Below are 10,083 nucleotides of genomic sequence, written 5' to 3'. Positions count from 1 at the left end.
AGGTGGTGGAGCAAAAGAGACGGGGGGCAAAGGCATTTACCAAAACACTGAGTAATGTCAGAGCAAAATATTACATAAGTAAGTTTGAGCTGTAATGGGTAGAACCCAAATTACTTCCAGGTACCGTAGATAAATTGAGAGGATTGCAAAGTATGGGAAAGAATGAAAACTTTTAGAAATCAAGGGACAGCTGTTACCTCCCATTTATGTACTCTTAAATCTTGAATACCACAAAATTCAGCCAATTTGATATCTCAGATAAATTCAGGGAAGCGAAATTATGTTACCCACTCCTTCTAGGGCCTTTCATTTGATCAGAGCAGGCTGGTGTCTGTGTGTATTGCACAGTTGCTGAGATGTGTCATGACAGCATGTGTATGTGATGTTATGACACAGTCAGCTGATAACTGCCATCGCGGGTAATTTAAATAACATTAAATACATAAAGTAAGACAACTGAAAAAGTTGCAGGATGATGATGGGAGCAGCAAGTACCACTACCTTTGACCTCTCCATACCTTACTTTTTAAGGTCAAAGTGAGAGAGGAATCATCATTCTCTATGGATTGGACTAAACCACAGTACAAACTAAGGTTGATATTGAGCCTTTGTCCCCACTCGTGTAGAATCTCAATTACCCTATAGGATTATAGTATAACTTGCTTTTCTTATTTGTGTTTCTTATTAAGTAATCAGAAATGCCGCCAGGGTTTCTCTCCGCCTTAAGATACCTAGATGAGACAACTGACTTTGGTGGAGCCAGAACCAGATTGTCTAATCCTGGCCAAAGGATCCTGAGTGCACGACTGAAACTCAGGCCTGTGGTGTGCACACTTCTGAGAGTGGAGCTTTCTGGTTCGTGGTTTCCAGCTGATAGAAAGCAACACACTGCAGCCCATACCCTTCACCCACATCCTTGGGCTTTCTAATGCTACTTAGACCATTCCTTTCCCTCCTGGAACTTTCACTCAACAAATTTGCATTTCCTAATCGGCTAACTTGCCTGCAGCAGTGGGAGTTCTTATTTGCAAGTAATGCCATACTGTATCTGTGATACAAGCTTTTGCAAACCCCTTTGTTGTGCAAATACGGGCATAGAACTCAAGCCAATTGGCTTCAGTAGGATTATCATAAGATTTAAGTGTGACGTCATATGAATAAATACTGCTCTCCAAGACACAGATTCTGCAGTCCAGTACAACTTTATTTTTTGAAGGAAAAGGGGTAGCAGTACAAGTCAGTCGTTAAACCAAGGAGGTAATGACTTTCCTGTTCAGTTTGTCTGCAAATGTGAGCGATTCAGCAGTGGAATTAACAATACGCCATATTTGTATTTACATCTCAAAGTATCATCAAAGTACATCTCCTTTCCCTGTGGAGGAAGGGAAGCGGATTGTGTCCCTGCTGCCCAGGGAGGTTGTGGAGTCCCCGTCTCTGGAGATTTTCAAGACCCGCCTGGATGCAGTCCTGAGTAATGTGCTCTAGGCAATTCTGCTTTAGCAGGGGAGTTGGACTAGATGATCTCTAGAGGTCCCTTCACACTCTGAAGATTCCGTGATTCCGTGATTTTGCAGATAGGAGAACAGCCACAGAAGCAGCGAAGGGATTTAGGGTAACCAAGCATCCGATTGGAAGGGTGTTCTGGCTTCCAGCTTCTAGCCAAGGGTCTCTTAGCCAGAAGGCAGCTATATCAAGCAGGGATTCTGGCCAGCTTGTAGAATTAATTTAAAAAAAAATTTAAGCACCTACTAAAAAGGAGTATTGAAGTGATAAGATAAACCAGATGCCAGAGGTGGTAATGCAAACAGCATTTTTGACAACCAAAGTGATAACAGAAGCATTTCTAGAACTCTGCAATATGGAGGGTGGCAAATGTAACACCCATGTACAAGAAAGGCAAAAAGGAGGATCCAGGTAACTATAGACCTGTCAGTCTAACCTCGATACCAGGGAAGGTCATGGTGCAGGTCATCCTGAGTGACATCAAAACCCACATAATGGGCAACCAGGGGACCAGGCCTAGTTAGCATGGGTTTATGGAAGGCAGGTCCTGCCAGACAAACCTGATCTCCTTCTATGACAAGATAACCAGAATATTGGATGAGGGAAAGGCTGTTGATATTGTATACCTGGACTTTCGAAAAGCATTCGATACCGTCCCCCATAAAATTCTTGTGCAAAAACTGGCTTCACATGGCCTGGATGAGCATACAATCCACTGGATCAAGCACTGGCTGACTGGAAGGTCCCAAAGAGTAGTGCTCAATGGATTTAAATCCAGCTGGCGGCCGGTCACAAGTGGTGTGCCTCAGGGCTCAGTGTTGGGACCATTTCTGTTTAACGTCTTTATTCATGATCTCGATAAGGACATAGGGTATATCATCAACAAGTTCGCAGATGACACCAAGTCAAGCAGGAGTGTTGATTCCCAGGAGGATAGGGAAGCTCTACAGAGAGCCTTAGATAGATTGGATCATTGGGCCAACATCAATGGTATGAGTTTCAACAAGGGCAAGTGCCAGGTCCTGCACTTGGGCCACAATAACCCTATGCAGCGCTACAGGCTTGGGGAAGTGTGGCTGGAAAGCTGCCTGGCAGAAAGAGACCTGGGGGTTCTAATTGACAAGCGTCTGAATATGAGCCGGCAGTGTGCCCAGCTGGCCAAGAAAGCCAAAGGCATCCTGGCTTTTATTAGAAATGGCACCTCAATACAAGAGAGATATCGAGGTGCTGGAGCGAGTGCAGAGGAGGGCAACGAAGCTGGTGAAGGGCCTAGCAAACAAATCATATGAAGAGCGGTTGAAGGAGCTGGGACTGTTTAGTTTGAGGAGAAGGAGGCTGAGGGGAGACCTCCTCACTCTCTACAACTATTTGAAAGGACACTGTAGAGAGGTTGGTGCTGGTCTCTTCTCACAGGTAATTAATGACAGAACAAGAGGGAATGGCTTCAAGCTCCAACAGGGTAGATTTAGACTGAACGTTAGAAAAGAATTTTTCACAGAAAGAGTGGTTGGGCACTGGAATAGACTGCCCAGGGAGGTGGCTGAGTCACCATCCCTGGATGTGTTTAAGAGACGTTTAGATGTGGTGTTGGGGGATATGGTGTAGGGGAGAACTTTGTAGAGTAGGGTAGATGGTTGGACTCGATGATCCCAAGGGTCTCTTCCAACCTAGACGATTCTATGATTCTATGATTTTTTTTTCCCAGCTGTCATTCACTGTGTTTATCTCTGTTATTATGCAGGAGTGAATTCAGCAATTTCCAAGGCATTTTTCACCCTTGTGTAGTTTTGCTGGAAGTGGAAAGTCACAGTTAAATCAGTAGCAGGCATTTGATGAAGGTTTTTGTTTTAAGGAGTGGTGCCATGTTGCTAAAACTTTTTATGACTTAGATGGGAATACTGCCAAAATTGTTGGTGTTTCTTGCATTTGGAGTTCCCTAGATGGCAATTTACTGTTGTTTTGGTTTAGAAGTGTGGGAAAATGGTAATTGTGATAACTATGTTCAGCAAGAAATTAAGGAAATTGTTGATTACAGTGCAGAATTGTATATCTGCAATAAATTCAAAAGGGGTGAGATTTCTTAAACTTTTGGTGTCTTGGGGTCACTGTGATGATGTGAGTAGAAAATGCACGTGTTTTTATTTCATTCACACCCATTCACGTCACGTGGATGAAAGAAAAATACTGTTTTTGTTCTTGAGAGGAAGACCCTTTCCTACCTGTAAAGTACTTAAGCTGCTGAGCAAAACAATTAATCCTTTCCACAGTATAAAATATTAAATATCAGCAATTTAGTTTTTTCTTATGTCTCACCATTCACAGTAAATATCTTATGATATTGTTGGAAATGATGCTCTTCAAGTTAAGTTGCATGCACTCCAACTCCATTCAGCAAAAGGCTGCTCAATGCCCAGACAAAAAAAAAAAAAAATCCAATGAATCAATCTTTGTGCACAGAAGAAAACATTTTGATTTTTAAGAAATTACGTGAAAACTAGAAACTGCTGACGTGTTTGAAAGGAAGACATGGGCGTGAGGTGCTGCTTGAGCTTCACTTTCTAGCTGATATTGGGCTTTTTTTTCTGAGCTATCCTTGACATTTCCAGTAAAAGTAACCTAACATTTGCAAACTTTACCCCTGTAAAGAAAAAAAAAAGATTAATCTTTGTCTTTCAGACTCAAATAAGCAGTTGTAATACCTAACTACAGATATTTTTAATATTTTTCTCTTTACATCCTGGTAATTTTCTTTCTTCATTCTAGGTTCTTGCTCTTATTTACATTAGTCTGTAGAGTTTTATTGAGTGAGTGAGTTGCTGAAAAGAAAGGCAACATTACTTATTTCTCAAGTTCTAGAATAAGAGCTTGAATTCTGAATTGCAGGGAGAGAAGATTCGTATCAACTCACTTATGTGTAAGTTACCAATTAATAGTTAATTAATAGGTGATCAGTAAGTTACCAAAACATGAATGCTACTGATTTCTTCACTGCCTTCATTCAGATTTCTTGTATCTGGCTTTTTTTCGCCCCTTTATCTGCCATGTTGTTGATACCAGTGACCCAGGATCACTAGCTGAAGAGGGTGGCAGGCATCTTCATTTCATTGTTTTCACTGCCTGTGCTCTTTGAACTAATCCATCAGCGTTAGATGAGCAGAATGCTGATATTCTAGGATTCATAGAAACAGAATCTCCATTTGCTTTGTCAGTGTGTGAGTGCTCCTTTTGGCCTATGGCTTGCTGTCTTTGGCCAGCGGAATCTTTGAATACCTTAAATGTGATTGCCTCCTGGCTGCTATTTTTCATTTCTGGACTGTGGATATCTGGTCAGGCTGTCCCACGTTTTTGAGGCATGCTAGAATAGGAAAAGATTCAAACTGTTTCTTTTCTGATTGCATAAGGGAAGTGCAATCTAACAGCACCTGCTGGAGCACACCGCATGTCAAAAAGCAGAGAATCTTGTTCGTAGCTTGGGAAAAGGTCTCCTTCATCCGTCAATGAGGAGAGAAAACAGGACTTCACATGATCCAATGTGAATCATATAGAAGCCATTTTATTGATATTCTACTGTCCCTTATATACAATTTTTCTATCCCTACTCGCGTTCACGCGTTAGTTGATTGGTTAATAGTCCTGTGCAGAAGGCGAGTGTGCGACTTGGATTGGTTCGTTCTAATCTCTGTTTTTCCCACCTACTCGTCCAACTCCTCCAAACTTGGTTGTCTCAACCCGTGTGAAACAGTCGCTCTTGCTTTTATTTTTCTCTCCTCAAGGTAAGGCCTGTTTTCTCGACTCGTGTGAAACAGTCACTGTCGCTCCTGTTTTTCTCTCCTCGAGGTGACTTCAAGCGCGAGGGCCTAAAGCCAGTCTGCTTTCTCGCATGGCTGGTTCAATATATGTTCATTGTCTCTTAAGTATGTTCCCACACTTCAATGTAAAAAATGCTACAGAGATGTCACATTACACTGAATACATACTGAGAATTGGGCTAGTATAATGCGATTATAGTCAGAATTAGCACACCAAAAATTCTATGCCCCAGTGGGAAAGACTATTAGTATAGTAACAACTAGGGGGTCCATGAGGAGCAGAGCAAAACCAGAGTTTCTTGCTTGCATTCCTGGCATCTTTGGGAGACAGAGAGGTATCTACTGTGGATGAGAGGAACCTGTCTAAGAGGTGGGCTGATAGCAGCAGCATTTTCTGAGGATCCACCTGCTCTCCTCACTATCACTCGCCACACCAGGCAAGTGATCCCAGGCAGTGGGAGCCTGCGAAGCGTGTGGGGAGAGTTTGAGAAATTAACCCTTAGAGTCAAAGGATTAAGGGGATGATGCAGTTCATGTTGAACATCCCGTCTGGAAGAAGTCCAGTGATTCATGGTGTGGGGGAATGCGTAGAAGAGACAAGACAGGCAGCTTGCATTGTTGAGTGGCTCTGTAATTCTGAGAACATCCTGTCACAGTGTATCCTCAAATTTGACACCTTTTGACTTTCAGGCATGGACTATTCTTTGATCCTATAAAGTTTATCTTGGTTTTCATGAAATGCCCCTGTAAGTGGCCAGCAATAGAACTTATTGCTGGTAAATCAGCAGTGTGCAAGTGTCATCAGGTAAATATCCAGGAATGTTATGTTCAAAAGTGACAAAACCATATGACGTATTTTAAAAGCAAATGTATTTTCTCTGGACTCTGTGGCTTGAACTCAGTGGCAGGCTTTATCACACAAACCCAGATGTGGATTTTTGGCAGGCGTTTAACCTCTTCTGGGAGAGACTGCCTATGTTTTGATTTTCTCATTTTCTTATGATCCTGTATTTACAAGCAGAGCTAGTAAAATAACAGAAAAGCATATTCAGTGGGGAAGGCTGGCAAACCCAGAGTAATCTCATTGAGATGATTATAGTTTTAGGCCTTATTTTCAAAATTTAAAAATCTATCTCCTTCCACAGAATTTCAGAGCCAAATATCTCCATGGCATAAATAGACATAAATCCACTACAGAAAGTGCACCAGCGCATCAGTTCACCACTGGTGCTTTTTTTTGTCGATAGCATCTTTCAATATTACTATTAGCAGTCCTTAAAGAGACTGAAACCTTCTTTGATTGCTGCTTCAATGCAAATGCATTGCTTTTCTTCTCTTTTGACTAATAGTCTCCGTCCTGGAGCCTCTGAGTGCCTTAAGTAATGTTTCGTGTACATTTTAGCCTTTCCCTTATGTTCTTTGTGAGACTGGTATGCAGTATGGAGTTGTTTCTGTGCTTAATTTCTAAATGCCCACGCTTCTATGGCTTTCTAGTAGAGATGTCATACTGAATGACAGTTGTTTTTACTTCAGGTGGAATGTAATGGGGTTTGTGGTTTCTAACAAGCTCATTCCACAGATCAAGGCTCAGCTCGGCAACACTTCATAGATGCCCAATTCTGTTAGGAGGTGATTATCAATAAGACATAAGGTACCAAAGAGGGACTTTGTGGCTCTGTAGCTATGGCTTATTGGTTTCCTGTAGGGATGATCTTTGTTCATGTGGTAGAAAATGTTGTTTCAAACAGCAGCAAATGAAGGAGATGAAAATTTCAACCTGCTGGTGTGTCTCGGCATAGACAGTTTGGGCCAATGTCAGAATGTCTGATAAACTGGGATGCACTTGGGGACTTCTTGATGCACACAGCAGTTTGTTGCCCCTTTTCCACAAAGGATGGAAACATAGAGATGGTTAGCATTTCTGAAATGTGAGTGATGTGAATTGTGTGAGTCAAACCTTGAAGATAAAGGTCTAATGCAATTGCTTAAAATTGCAGCAGATTTTTTATAACATCCTTTGCATTCAAGCCTACCATGGCTTTAAGCATCAGGAATAATTTTATTATGGAGCATTGTACTGGGTCTTGCTGGGATGGAGTTAACTTTCTCCATAGTAGCCTGTATTGTGCTCTGCTTTCCATTTGTGGCTAAAACAGTGTTGGTAACACACCAGTGTTTTGGCTATTGCTGAATAGTGCTTGCGCAGCGGCAAGGCTTTCTCTGTTCCCTTCTCCAGTGAGCGGGCTGAAGCTGGGCAAGAGATGGGGAAGGGGCATGGCTGGAACAGCCAAAAAGCGATATGCCATACCATAGGATACTGTGCTCAGCAATAAAAGCTCAGGGAAAGGAGGTGGAAGGGAGTGCATTCATGGTTGGTGTTTGTCTTCTCAAGCAATGGTTACGCAGCCTGAGACCCTGCTTCCCAAGCAGTGACTGGACATCTGCCTGCCAATGGGAGGTAGTGAATGAATTCCTCTTTTTGCTTTTGCTTTTGCTATTAAACTTGATCCATGAGTCTTTTTTCCTTCCTTCTATTCTCTCCCCATCCTGCAGGCGAGGTGAGTGAGCAAGAGGCTGGGTGGGTGTTTGGCTGCTGGCTGAGTTCAACTCATCACAAGCACTAGAAAATAGGCCCTTAGCTCCTGTTCTTACATTTTTATTGCAGAATGTTCCTCTACTTAAAAATACTCAGTTTCCTTCTGAATAATTAGTTGTGGAGGTAATGGCATAATCTGCTCTGACTGTCCACACCAAAATGCTCTGACTGTCCACACCAGAAGAGTTAGCTATTTCTGCAAAGCTGGTTAGGTATGACATCCTTAAAAACAGCAAATTTATATTAGCATTTAGGTTTCAGACTCAGTGTCTCATGGAAACCCAGCCTCCCAAGATGTCAGAGAGACAGAATTGATTCCCTTCCCTAATTCAACAGGCTGGTGCTAAAAGGTTTGAAGAGCCACTCCTGGACTACACGGACAACTCTACAGGAGCAGTTTAGAACTGTAGATTCATATAGATTCTCTGCCCAGCTTTTTCACCTGATGCCATTGCAAGCTACCTCATCCCCAGAAGGTTCCTTGCGAGAGACGTTTGATTTCCCAGGTTTTCCAGTTTAGCAGCTGGCTACAAATATGCTTTGTCTTATTTGCTGCCTCATCATTTTACTGTGTCAGTTCTAGGTAACTTCTTCTGAACCCATGGGCTCAGAAACTTCAGCTCCATAAATGCAGCTCCTGACTGGGCAGTGGCCTGATTGATGATCCCCAAAGAAGTTTTGGTTTGCCATTGCTGCTAGCATGTTCAGCCTAAGCCAGCCTCTGAGCAGACATACCAACAGTGTCTTCACACCAGTGTATCATACAGTTACTTCTTGATGTTTTATTATTTGCTTCTTTTCAGCTTCTGTTTTGTTTGGGCTTCCTACAGTTTTTACAGAAAGGTATTTAAAAAAGGGTGGGCGAACCGATTCCTTATTAATTGTGCTTGCTCTGTATTATCATGGGTATTTCTAGCAGAATTCATCCTTTTAATCCGACTCTTTGCCACATATACACTGAGGGAAACAAAATGCCTTCAAGACATCATATATTTGTAAAGAACATTAGTAATGCAGTGAGATAGATCAGCCTCGTGTTCATTTGAAGATTAGGGACTAAATTTAGATTTATTCCCCAATGAGAAGGGTTTTGTGGCCTCAATTTCAATAGCTGTTTCAATCCAAAACTACCACAGGAGTTAGTGCAATGAGAAGGCTTTGATTTGGCGCCTGGGACTGAATGATACATTAGAAGCTAGACCTCCAGCCTTTAATAGAAAGGCATAGCAGGAATTCCTTGCATGCCTGACTTTGGTCTCTGTCCAGCCCTTCTGTGAGCTCTCAATTTCACCAAATTTGCCTTGATTTATGGCATGTTACTCATAAGGCCAAGCTGTCCCTAGATAATTTAACAGCATACCATTTGTGTCCTGCGTAGGTTCGTGGGGCTGAAAGCATAGGCTTGGTGCTGCAGCCTTGTAACGTGTTTTCACTGTAACATTCCCTGCTGTGATGGTCTGTAGGGTGAAAACCGTAACTCCAGGTGAGAAATTTGTTTTGGGCTAGAAGTGTTACCCTGATTTATCATCAGCCCAGCAGTACAATGATAACACGTCCCAGAACTGATGTGATTGTCACTGGAGAAGAGCTGCTGTGCTATCTCTAACACTCAAAATTACAAAGCATTTAAAAATTTATGGGGAAGCCTTGCAAAGTAACTCTTGTGTAGCTTATGAGCAGGTCTTATGAAGCATGCAAAACATAAGGGGTCAATTCTTGAAGGCATTCTGTCTTTCTATATTAAGTGTAATAATCTCTGCCCCTTATATATGTGTGTAGCCTCCATCAGGGAAAATGGTAATGAATTTGCACACCAAGGAGATATTAAATCCCAATTTCCCTTCAGTAATGTATGTCAACAGAAACCTTTGATGAATGCAGCTTCTTCTTTATTAGATGCTTGAGCAGGAGATTATTAATGCATTTATGTCAAATTCTAATTGTACCATGAATTGCTTGCTGTTTTATGCCTAAGATTAGGACCATAGTTATCTTCCTAGAACCTTTAAAGTGTCATACTCATAAATGAATGTATTTCTGGAAACTTGAACTGTTGTATTCTTGTATTACTTTCCTCAATATGTGGGTGTGTAAATATTCTGAAAGCCTCACTCCATCAGTCAGGGGTATCCTGCAACATAACAATTCAACAATTGCCGCTATATGCCATTTCCA

This window comes from Charadrius vociferus, unplaced genomic scaffold (assembly GCF_000708025.1).
Source record: "Charadrius vociferus isolate BGI_N301 unplaced genomic scaffold, ASM70802v2 scaffold621, whole genome shotgun sequence".
Taxonomy (NCBI): domain Eukaryota; kingdom Metazoa; phylum Chordata; class Aves; order Charadriiformes; family Charadriidae; genus Charadrius; species Charadrius vociferus.
This window is presented reverse-complemented; position numbering follows the sequence as displayed.